Raw genomic sequence first — 12,250 nt, forward strand, 5'->3', positions numbered from 1 at the left:
AACGTTCCTGCAAGCTACCCGGGGATCACCCGAGCGATCAAGCTGGGATGATACTGCGTGCGTTTTTTGAGGTATTGCAGTGAAGCATGCATGCAGCCCAGAGATCGCGGTAGCTCCTCCTCCCGCTACCCGCCCACTGCCGTGGCTCAGAATGGCGAAGAGCACTGAAACTACTGCTTTGGAATTTCAGTAAAATATATTTATTTCCTAAGCGCATATGGCCTTGTATACAACACGTACTACAAACGAGAGTACATAAACACACTGTTGGAAAAACCTCTGAAACTCAGTGGAGGTGCAAGGTTACACCTATTCTCGCTTCACAAACACATTCACAAACTTCTCTCATCTCTCTCAGAAGAGAAAATAGAAAAAGGGTGGGTTGAACAGTAAACTGAGAAATGTTTGTATTCAGGGTGCCCCAGCTAATGTGAACCACGGTATTAAAACAGGCGAAGCGTTCTACGCGAACAGCAGCTGATGAACCTTGTTAATCTGCCTACCCGTTTTCCCCCCGATGCAGCTAATAAATAACTTAGAGATAACAGAGCAAAGTGTTTCACTTATTATATAGGGTCTATGTGTCAACCAGAAGGTATAGACTGGGTTGAGAAACACCTACCCCTGTGTCTCAGTCAAAGTACACTTTTTTCTTTTTTCAAGAAAAATGCACCGCGTTACAACTTGGAAACCCACAGAAAAGGTGACATTTTTTCACATAAGCGTGGACGCTATTCTATCGAAAGGCGCAAAGCTCGTGACAGATTGTCACTTCTGGTATTATTTCGTATTGTGGTAATTCCGCGATCTTTTTGCTACGAACATCGTCTACGTAAGGCATTATTAGGCAGTTACTCACAGCTATTTAATTTGTCTCAAGGAAAATATACATGTGACCAAAACATACTCCTTTTCGAAACATTCAACAACTGTTCTTGATATACAACACTTATAGCCTTTTCTTGTTACATTCCTCGTTCCTTCATATGTGGCTGAGACATACTGTACATGACAAAAGTCTTCGATGTTTCCCTCGTATAATAGAGTTTTAAGGAACAACGTTTTAAGTCAGATCACAAGGAAATATTGTATACAGTACTTCAATTAGATAACCGATGCTCCAGAAAATATCACAGTATAACTCCCCTCTGCACTTTTGGCAAGCAGAAGCTTCGAGCGGGCTACATTCTAGTCGTTTGAGCATGCATGAGAACTTGACAATACAGTTTGAAGGCTGCAAATGGATGATTTGAGTGTTATGAGCACTTTAGTATGCAGAGTAAAGTACATACGAATGACAATCTTGCCCCAGATTGAGGGCGCTTAAGTTCTTTTTTTCCCTTTACGACCCTTGTAACTGAAGTTCTGTGCCACATCATCTGACATCAGTTCACACAGGATCAGTCTAGTGGTGTCCCTTTCGTCACTGCCCCCGCATCTCAGAAGAACGTGCTCGCGCATCATTAAGAAAAGCCATGAGATACTCAACTGACGAAAACAGAAGTTTACGCACAGCCTTATCCCAAATACATGTAGACAATGGGCGTGGAGTATGCGTGCGATTGTGCAGAACGTACCAATTATACCCATGAGTACAGAGTGTTAAAAATGTGTTTACAAATTTGGAAATATGTGCAACATGAATGGAATGAAAAAGAAGAAACAGAAGAAAAAAGCTGCTCACGCACAATATCTGGGAGAAAGGAAAGGAAATTAATTAATGACAATGATTTCTGCTTGGGATACGCACAGCTGAAACAGTTTGCTTTGCAGTTAGTTCACCATACAACAGTCAACGCATCACAATATCGTTTGGGAGAGTCTCTATTGGAATACCATACTGTGAAGTTTGTGCGTCTGGTTGCCTTATTCGCTTGGACTGAGACAGCTGTGCTGACTGCCCCACTGGCTGAAGTAGACGCTCATTCCTTTCCCTCGTCTGCCATTGCATCGTTGTATACTTGGCGGACTGTGTGGGACTCTGTGTGACAATGTCGAAAGCGATATGAAGCGCATAAAGTGTCAAGGTCATCCAGCGGTTCTGAAATTTAGGTTGGATTGGTTTGCCAACCATGCTGAAAGTATGTTCAAAAGCGTTTTGTATGGCTGGAAATACATAATCCTGCGTACCCCGATGGGAAATTCAGGGTCCGGATGCCCAGCTTCATTCACTGCATGATGAATGTCTTAATTTTACCAGCGTTAAAGTACAACACGTTCAATGCAAGGCCATGAAACACTGGAATGAATCATACGGTGAGAATAAGGTTGCCAAGTAGGTGCAGGCGTACGGCACATCTTGGATTGGTCTGCGATTTTTGACGCTGCAGCAGAGACAGCGTGACAGCATTTCTCCTATTTTCCACAAAGAGTGATCATGTTCTGTAACAACGACTCACTTGACATACAAGGGAGGTCTTTCAGTGCGGGAAAACAGTCATGCTGCAGAAGTTGCCGTGACAGAATTTTCTACAAAGAAAAATGTAATGACTCTACGCTTTCTAAATTGTGGTAATAAAGATTAATTTACCTTGAACGTCGTCAAGTCCATGTATGTTAGTGGAGCGTGTCCTTCAGAATTGCACCTCCGACTGAACATCTGTACAAGCGTCCATGCACTTTAGTCATCGACACTTTGCCATCGGTAACGCCTGTTCCGTACAAGCGTTGCTCAAATGAGCCATCTGTGACCCTCGCTGGTGTAACACATGTACTTCTCCTTCTATACCTTCATCGGAAGCGTCTTCATAAATGTCCGTGACATGCGAACCACTTGTTTGAGAATTGCGGGATAGAAACGCGCCGTGTTCCAAGAGCATTGGACCGCTGTTACTCGTATTATCGTGCCCTGACTGAGGGTACCGGCTACCCTCGTTGCCGTCATATAGTTAGTTTCGCCGCTGTACCTTACGGAACGTATTGCTTGCAGGCTCTCACTCATGGTGACACCGACATTTCGTCGAGATGTGCGTGATGGCATCTACATTTTTTTGGCACCTCAGCGTAGAGTCTGGTTCCAGAGTGGTGTCTTTTCTCCCAGCTACACTCACAAGCAGCCAAACAAATGAACACAATTCAACTCGCTCACGCAACTCACAACACAACGCACAACTCGCTCACAATTGTTACATCACACCACAACACCTCCATCCTGCAACCCGGACGAGCTTGCTAACGGTTTGAACGTTTGTATATCGCTCCCACTGGTCGACTAGAAGCCGCGCAAGTCGCGTATCTTATTAAAACCACAAAATACTGGATGTGCCATGCGTAAATATGAAGAATGAAATTGATAAATTTTACATCGCGTTCGGTAACGACCATATTAAGGATCACGTAGTAACGTTTCGAAATGCAGCCGCAGTTGCGTGTCGTGCAAGCGCAGTTGGAGGCGCGAAGGGTTCGCGGCGTCTGCATTCTCGCAGGCAGCTCTCACAGGGATGAATATGGGACGATTTCCTATTGCTCGCTCCCGGAGATCTGGGGGACGACGCATGGATCAACTCATCCCGATGAGGCCGTGAGATGAACACGGGATGATCTGCGAATCATGTGTGTTTGCTGGGATCCAGGATATCCCAACATCCAGATTTAGAAGTAACATCGGATGTCCCTAGGACAGCCGTGTGTTGTTGGGCTGGATGTCTGTCGGAAGTCAGTCTACCAACACTGACCACAGCGCCTGTTCTGATCTGTTCCACGCTTTTCACCACAGTGTCTGTTACGTGTGTGTGTGTGTGTGTGTTACGTGTCTTCTGTGCTTAATTCATTGTCACCCTAGTGTTTTACTTCTTAATGTGCCTCTAATTTACAATAGTCGTGTCGCTGACCTAAGATTCTCAGACGTTGGAAAGAAGATACGAAGGCAAAAAAAGAAAAAGAATGAATGAATGAACTTGTGAAGAGTGCTAATATCACATCGGAAAGGAATAGGAACGTTTTCACAATACTTTTCGTTACTTTTTGTTTAAATAATAAATATTTTTCAGTTGCAATTACTTCATTTCTATTGTTCTGCGTGTGAATATGTGTGCGCACGTAGTGATCAAATGTTTAGATCAGATCAGTGATTTTTCTGCGCTGGATACCTCTAAACGAATTGCATCTGCTATATCTACATGTTGCAAAAAAATTGCGTTCTGCACTGATGACAGCTGATTTTCAGCAACATTTATTGTGTAGCTGTCTGTGAAGAGACAGGCGTCTTAGGAGCAGCCATGCCTGGCCAAACTAATTTTTACGTCTGCATGACGGGTAGGAAACAGTAAGTTCTCTTTGTAGGTGATCTGTGTAACGTGTACAGAGGTTATTGCCCCCATAGGTTACAGGTTAACTTCTGAAATAGAGGGTAAGAAATGACACTCGTGCCCGTTACTAGAGGATGCTATAGATACAGAGTGTACTTTCACGCCCTGCCTGCATAGAAAAAAAACGTTGCTCTGCCTATTTATTCGAAACCTCTTTCCCATCGATAGTGGATGCTCTTTTACGATGACTTCTTTGCGGAGAATTCTGACATTTCATCGTTTCATATACACAGGGCGTTTCTTTTCAGCGGGACAGATTTTTTTAAATAAGAAAGGCTATTAGAGAACTGCGAAGGTTGGTTTTGCAGTTGTGTTGTATGACCAGGCTGAGATGCTCCCGAAGAAAGTATGAAACTACAGGATGACAAATTACGTAAAACTCGATAATTCACGTTTTAATTAGAGAATTTCGGGGAAGAGAGAGATGGCAGATTTCAGTGGCTATCTTTGTTGAAAGCCATTCCATGTTTAAAAAATCCCGAAGCACGCACGCGCGTTAAAGCATTAATCCTCGAATTCTGATATAGCAATGAGCCGAAATCGACACTGCGGGATCGCGAACCATGCCGGGAACACGGGGAATACAGCGCTCATGTGACGTCAGAGGGCCACGCGATTTGGAGCGATGGAGATGATTGTAGTAGGTGGCGATCTGTTGACTCAATAAGCCGCTTTTCTGTCCAGATAGAGCCTCTGTTGGCGAGGTTGATGTGCTTCTCAGGCGTGCTTTTCAGTTTCGGCTCATTTGCATACCGAAATTTAGCGATGAATATTTTGCTGCATTTCGCTTTTTTCTATGAATTTTTAAAGGCTAGAATGGCCTTCAACGAGGACTGTCAAACGTTCTGCAATCTCGCCTTTGCCTGAAATTGCCTATTTCGGGAATTAATTAACACATTTTAGGTAATTAATCATCTTGTAGTATGCATACTTCCTTCGAGCCTGGCCGAGAACTTAAGTGCAAAACCAAAATTTACGTTTATGTAATAACTTTTTTTTAAAATCCCTCCTGAATAAAAAATAACGCACCCGCCATATCGTTTGGTTTATTTCTCGGAAGTCAAAATACATCGAAATCACGTTTTGAACGCAACAGATGACAAAGCGACACCATTCACCCACTTTCATTATCCAATGGAAATATAGTAGTTCATGTCCTCGGTCTAAAAACTGTAATATAGGCTACACAATAAAAAAAAAAGTTCCGAACGATCCGCATCCGCAATTCGTTCAGTCAGTGTATCACACTTGTCTTCTGGCTATCACACTTGGCTATAGTCGTAACGACGCCTATGTCTACGGCGAGCCGATTCCCATTATCTCCTCGCCTCTGCTCCTTGACTTTCACTAATCATAATAAATGTTTATTAGCCATTCAAATAATCCGTCTTTTTATAACATGCACGTTGCACAGCATAAGGGACAATCGGAACCGTTATCTCTATAACACCTTCCACAAAAATAAAATCCTTAAGAGTACCGGTCTAATGGAGAACAAAAGAGTAGCACGGCAATAACACTGTCTTACACATTAACATAAGCGCTGATAAATATGTCGACATCAAGCAACAGGAGAACAGAGAACAAATCAACGTGGAAGCATCTACAAAGTTTTGCACATTATCATAAAAGAAGGACAACTACACATCGACGTAAAAATGCAGTCCACGCACAGTTATATACAAGGCGATGGTAACTGAGTTACTTTACATGCGCATAGAAAAACAGGCTTCGATGTTCTCTGAAATGTAGCTGAATTATGCGTTATTCATAACTCAACTTGCAAAGAAGGTGTTTGCCGCAACAGCGTGTGTCGAAGATTATCTCAGACTCTTACTGTATTATTTGTCGAGAATAAAGAAACAACAATGATTTGGGTGCAGCGTCCTACTCGCGATATGCACACTGTGGTTCCACGATGCACCAGTAACCGTCACTGCAAGGAAGTCGACCCCATTGATCATTCGTAGGCATTAACAAGTTGTTTGTCGTCTTTGTCGTCCAAGTACAAAATGGTCTCGGTCGATTTTAATATTTCCCGACGAGAGTGCGACGCTAACCTGGTAGAGCTTGTTCATGTTATTTAATCACTCCTGCCGAAGCTGTTCGACCGGTGAAAGTAATTCTACCTCCACAATGCCATCAGAAATGATCTGCTAAAGTTTCTGATTAGACAGAAGAACAAAGCGTAGTGCCTAGTATTGCTTGAAAGTATGAAAGGTCGGAAAAGCCATCCCGTTATCGCAAGCCCGGGAAGCAAGAATGCTTACTAAGTTGTTGTGCTAGAACGATGATTATAATAATAACAATAATAATTTATTTTGAATAGTGCCCATCAACAACTGTGAGGTCTAGCGGAGGGCGCACCAACCCGATTGAAAAAAAAACATAAATAAGAACCATAAAAGTCCATATAGATTATGTATGGACTTGTGTGGGCTCTTACGACTTTCAGTGGAAATGCTACGGAACGCTACGGAATGATATGGTTTTGCCGGGAATTGCTGTGGCAACCATATGGTCTTCAAACACTACGTGTACGGACTGCTACGGTGCACCTATGGAATCCATATGCCACGTGCGGACTTCTGTGGTGGCCGTACGGATGACATATAGAGTGTGTACGGAACTCTATGGTAGCCGTTTAAAGTCCGTAGAGCGAGTCTGCGGACTTCTGTGACGGCCGTACAGATGTCCGTACTGCAAAATTCTGTGTGTACGGAATCTCTTTGCAGGCATGGAAATTCACTCATACACTCACGCTCAGTAATTAAGGATAATGACAGTTAGGACTGTTCTACTACAAGCATTCCAACTGAGGTGTTAAATATGTGATTTATGGTGATATATGGTGTCACAGAAAGAACGAAAAAAAATAATGACTGATTTGACATAGTAGAAAGGCATACAATTAGCAGCTCCATGGAGAAAACATATCCATGGGCATCCCGCAACATGTTTGTTTTATATATGCTCAGTGTATGCTTCCTATTTTGTTATGACATTTCCCGGTGACCTATAAACTCGAACCCAATTTAGCTCGTCATACAGCTTTGTCCAGACTGAGTGCAATGTACAGGGTGGGTGCAGAAAGTAGCCCCACATTTTCGCACCGCCCTGCATACCGAACGAACTTCCGGCGGCGCACCGTGGTGCATCTATGCGGTACAAATAGAGGTGAGCAATAAAATCGTTAGCAACGCGAACTTCGCTCCGTGTATTTCCAATAGGACATGGCAGTGGAGCACACTTGCATCGCCCTACCACTGGGGGTGCCACTCGCGCAGAAACAAAACGAGACGGTTCTGGGTCAAAATCGCGAGTCAAAAACCGGGACAGCAAAAACCGCGAGATCCAAAAATCGCGATAGGCAAAAATTGCGATAGGCAGCATCAGCGCCAAACAAACACCGCGACACCAAAACTGCGAGTAGGGGAAAACAGCGACAGGCAAAAAACGCGACAGCCGAAGACCGCGACTAAAAACGCGACAACTAAAAACAGCGGCGGGCGGTAAACATAGCTTCCAGCACCGTGCAGGGCTAGGTTTGTTTGTGAACAGCACGGTTTATTTATTGTATTCTTACTTTGTGGTGTTTGAGCTCTCAGAGATCGCCGTCTTTCGTCCTCGCCCTATTTGCTGTGTCAGGGAAACCTTAGCAACTTCGAACTTATGCTTCCAGTTCGAAATTATGAGCTATTGCTCGCAGAAAGTCATCAGTGTTGCGGTTGTGATAGTCTTCAACAATCCTTTTGATGCGCTGAGCCGTGTCCCTGTATACCTTCCTGCTGAGCGGAGGGTTAGTACCGGCTAAGCAGGTCTCAGCCTCAGTGAGGGTCTGTTGATCTTTCAGACACTTTCCATATCTTAGGGTGGCTACATCCGACGATGTTGCTGAACCCGGAGTGCCACCCTTCCACAGCGTTGTTCGTGCAAGGCAGATCACGTACAACGACGTCGTAGCAATTCCGATGCTCGATCGGAAACAGACCAGAGCGTTTTACGCCCCCTCGGGTGACACGTCCTATTCATGTGTCCTCCACGTAGTTGATTACGGAAGTAAGGTGAGGCTCATTGTCAAGGGAAGAACTGGGAGTCCAGGAGGGTATCGAACGCGGCTACAACGTCGTGCACAGGTACGTACTGCTAATTGTACGTAATACAAATCACAGGCTGGTACTGCTCTCCACCACCGTTGCGCACACTGGTCGCTGTTTGCGGCGTATTTTAATTCAATTTCTGCGATAATTACGTATTACACTGTGGCGTGATTTACTTCTCATGGCGCATCTTACTAATTAATAGTTTTATAGGAAGAAAGCAGGGTATTAAAAATGACTTCTGTGCTACTTTAAACTGCAGCTTTCGAAGTGGTCAATCTATTTGCATCCACCTTGGGGGACTTCGTGGATCAGTTCCTAAACTGAACGTGATAGCTGACGCGAGCAGGGAATGAGTGTGTGCCGTTCTCAAACTCCTCCATGTCTGTATTTGAACGAGTAATGTCGGCGTCCAGTGAAGATGTATTTCAAGTCTTGCCAAAGCTCTGAAACACTGCCAGCCAGCACCGGCGTGCTCAAAATGTACTCTACTATTCAATTCTATGCAGGTTTGCTCGCGGGTTTTGCCCATCGCGGTTTCTGCCTATCGCGGTTTTGCCTGTCGCAATCTTTGGGCTTCGCCGTTTTTACCTATCGCTGTTTTTGACTCTCGCGGTTTCTACCTGTCGCGGTTTTTGGTACTCACGGTTTTTGGAAATCGCGGTTGTTCACTCGCGATCTTGTCTGTCGCGGTTTTTGACTCGCGATTTTTGGTGGCCACCAAACGAGCCCTGGTACGCCGAGCGGGAGCTAGACGCGCCTGTGGTGCGACCGTCATGTATTGACGTCTGCATAGGAAAATCGTGATGCACGGAGAGCAACGTTTACATGGAGAACTTTTTTTGTGTGTTGCGCAGTGTTTGGTTACTACGATTTTATTGTTCGTTTTCACACGGAAAATGCGTCATCCCGCGCCACCGAAAGTTCATGCGGTAAGCAGGCAAACGCCATACGTGCAAAAATGTGAGGCTACTTTATCTGCGCACACCCTCTACATGTTTCGTGCTCGTGCGGTTTCATGAGCCAAACGGAAAATTTCGCAACACATCCGTATTACTATGTTATGTTACCCCCCTCCCCCCTCCAAAAAAAGAAATATTTACTGATCATTTTCTTGTCAGGATACATGCACCGAGTCATACTGTTCACTGTGCCTTTTCGGCATTCACTGGCGTCCCTTATCCGTGCCCCCAAAATTACTTTAGTAATGCGAATTAATATTGATTCGTAGTTTTATATCGCAGGTAACCGCGAAATTGCTTTAGTCCAACTTGAGCTTAACTCAATCTCACGCTGCCATATTTCACCGTCCTACCATCACTACATCTCATTGCCGCTTCGACTGGTCATGCAAGGTACCTCGAAATAATACAGACAGCACGTGGTTCCGGAAAAATGTTCCCGGGTTGCACCAATTTGAGGGATCCCTGGTATGCCACCGGGCAAGTGCTTGAATGTATTTCCATTTCTGCTGCTGATATAATCGGGAAAAAATGTTTTGCGGGATTCCACCGATAACGGTCGTGAATACGCCACACGTGATTTAATAATTCGGTGATTCAGTGCCAGATTCCGCCGAAATCAGTCGAATAATGCCCGGATTCAGATTATTCAGGAAGTTCCGTAAGGGATGGCGAGTTTCTGCCCATAAAAAAAAAGGTGGCACAATTTTAAGAAGGAAATTTTCCCAGATACAGGCCGCGAAAACAAATTTTTAATAAAAAATTTCCTGGAACACTACCACAAGCTGTACTGCTCCGACGACCCCGGCAGATAATGTACGGTACAACGCGCAGATAACACATTGACATCATGATTGGAAACAGCGATCGCCAAGATGACAAGTGTATTGACATCAAGCTGGAGAACTACCTATGGAGGTAGTCGCCTTTGGAGAGACACAATCTTCACGTTACAATTCTACGAGCTAAATAACAACACTCTATGAGAGGGTTTGCTTTTCCTGCTGGTCAAGCCAACCACAGGGGAGACATAAATGCGCCACCTTTGTAACTACACCCTCAGGAGGGTGCTTTTTCCAAATTCGCCATCTTGCCCAGGTCGCACATCATAGAAAAACGTAATTTTGAGGTCACGTGACTTCGTTTACATGTCGACATATTTCCTTCGTTATAAAGCCAAGGGATAAACGTATTCTTCCGGCGTAAACTATCCGGCTAAGGTAGTTCATTTCTTCTTAGTTCATCGCATCGACTCTGTGAGTCATCTGAACGCGCGGTCGTCATCACATCTTTGGAAGTCGCCAAAAGTACGAGGCCTGATGTGCAAAATTGCGCGGTTTAGTGCGATATTATCGGATACATTAATTACCGTGGTCTAAGTACATGCAAACCGTCGCGGACAGCAACATTGATTACAATGGTGTTGGCTGCCTATCACGGGCGCGGCCATCTTTAGGATCACGTGTGTCTTGACGTTTGCTGTGACGTGGGACCAGGGCCTGTCCAGGATGCATGGCGTCTGCCCAACACGCTTTCGTCTACGTAATAATACATTGGATGCCACCCCTGTGATACCAAGTGAACAGTACAAACACGGGAGAGTCGCTTCGTAGGGCAGTATAGTCATAGCGAGCTAGCTAGTACATGATTTGCCACTCACCTTGAACGTATCGGAAGCGTCGTGTAGACGTCAGCCAGCGGCGAGCGCTTCCACAAGGCGATACAGTGCTTCTTCACAGACGATGTGGCTACGAAGCTCTGCCCTGACTGCACCACCGAAAGCCAGCCGGCAACAACGGATCCAAATTTGAAAGTTTGTCTCGGTAATTAATGCACTTTGCGTGTATTGACATCAAGCAGGAGAGCTACCTAGGAAGGCAGTTCACTTCCCGTTGTAATCCTGCAAGCCACAACTTGTGACTTTGTATTGCCAACTGTAGGATGGGACGAGCGAAAACTTGCCCACATCACACTTCAATAATATAGTACTGCTTTCTCCCTAAAAACGAAGAGCAGAATCAACTAGTACTAGGCACGCAGTCTTCGTATTCCAAGTGTAGGATGGGACAAGCGTTAAGCTTACTTATTTGGAAAATATCTTCCCGGAAGCAGCACCGCAATCGATACTGCCCCGACGACCGTCTGATAGGCCGCACGTTCAAAGACACGGTCCGCCTCCGTCCGCGTTATCACGGGGCAAGAATACTTTTGGGGGCTGACTTACTGACAAGACTACTACTAGACTACTTACAAGACTGACTTACTTTTTTGGGGGAGGGAATCTTCCCAGAACAGCACCGCGAGCGGTACTACGCCGACGACCTTATTATGGGCCACGCGTTCAAAGACACGGCCCACACGAGGGCGCACTGCGTTATCATGGGGCCCCTCACCGGTAGATGAGGGACCGGCTCCCATTTGCCTCCCTCCACCGCTTAGGCGGATTTGAAGGGAGACCAGGGCATTGATCACTTTGATCTCTTTGTATTGTTGATTCTATGAGATCACTTTGATCTCAGCCCAAAACAGTTTTGTATTGCAAACTGTAGGATGGGACAAGCCGGTTAAAAAATAGTACTGCCCTCGCCCTAAAAACAGTTACCGCAACATCTTTAGAAAAAATCTTCCCGGAAACAACACCTCAAAGCGATGCTGCCCCGACGACCGTTTTACGCAACATAAACAGTTATCGCGGCGATCACATTCCAGTGTGGCGACTGCTACATATCATCAGTGCCAGTTATCCAACTTTCCTGGTGTGGCGGATGCGTTTACAATAAAATCGTTCGTCACTGCTGCTCACTTAGTGGTATACGATGACGACGACGCTTGAGTTAATTGATGCTGGTGGCACCATTCTGTATCGAACGAGAAAGACTCC

Source organism: Ornithodoros turicata, chromosome 1 (assembly GCF_037126465.1).
Source record: "Ornithodoros turicata isolate Travis chromosome 1, ASM3712646v1, whole genome shotgun sequence".
Classification (NCBI taxonomy): Eukaryota; Metazoa; Arthropoda; class Arachnida; order Ixodida; family Argasidae; genus Ornithodoros; species Ornithodoros turicata.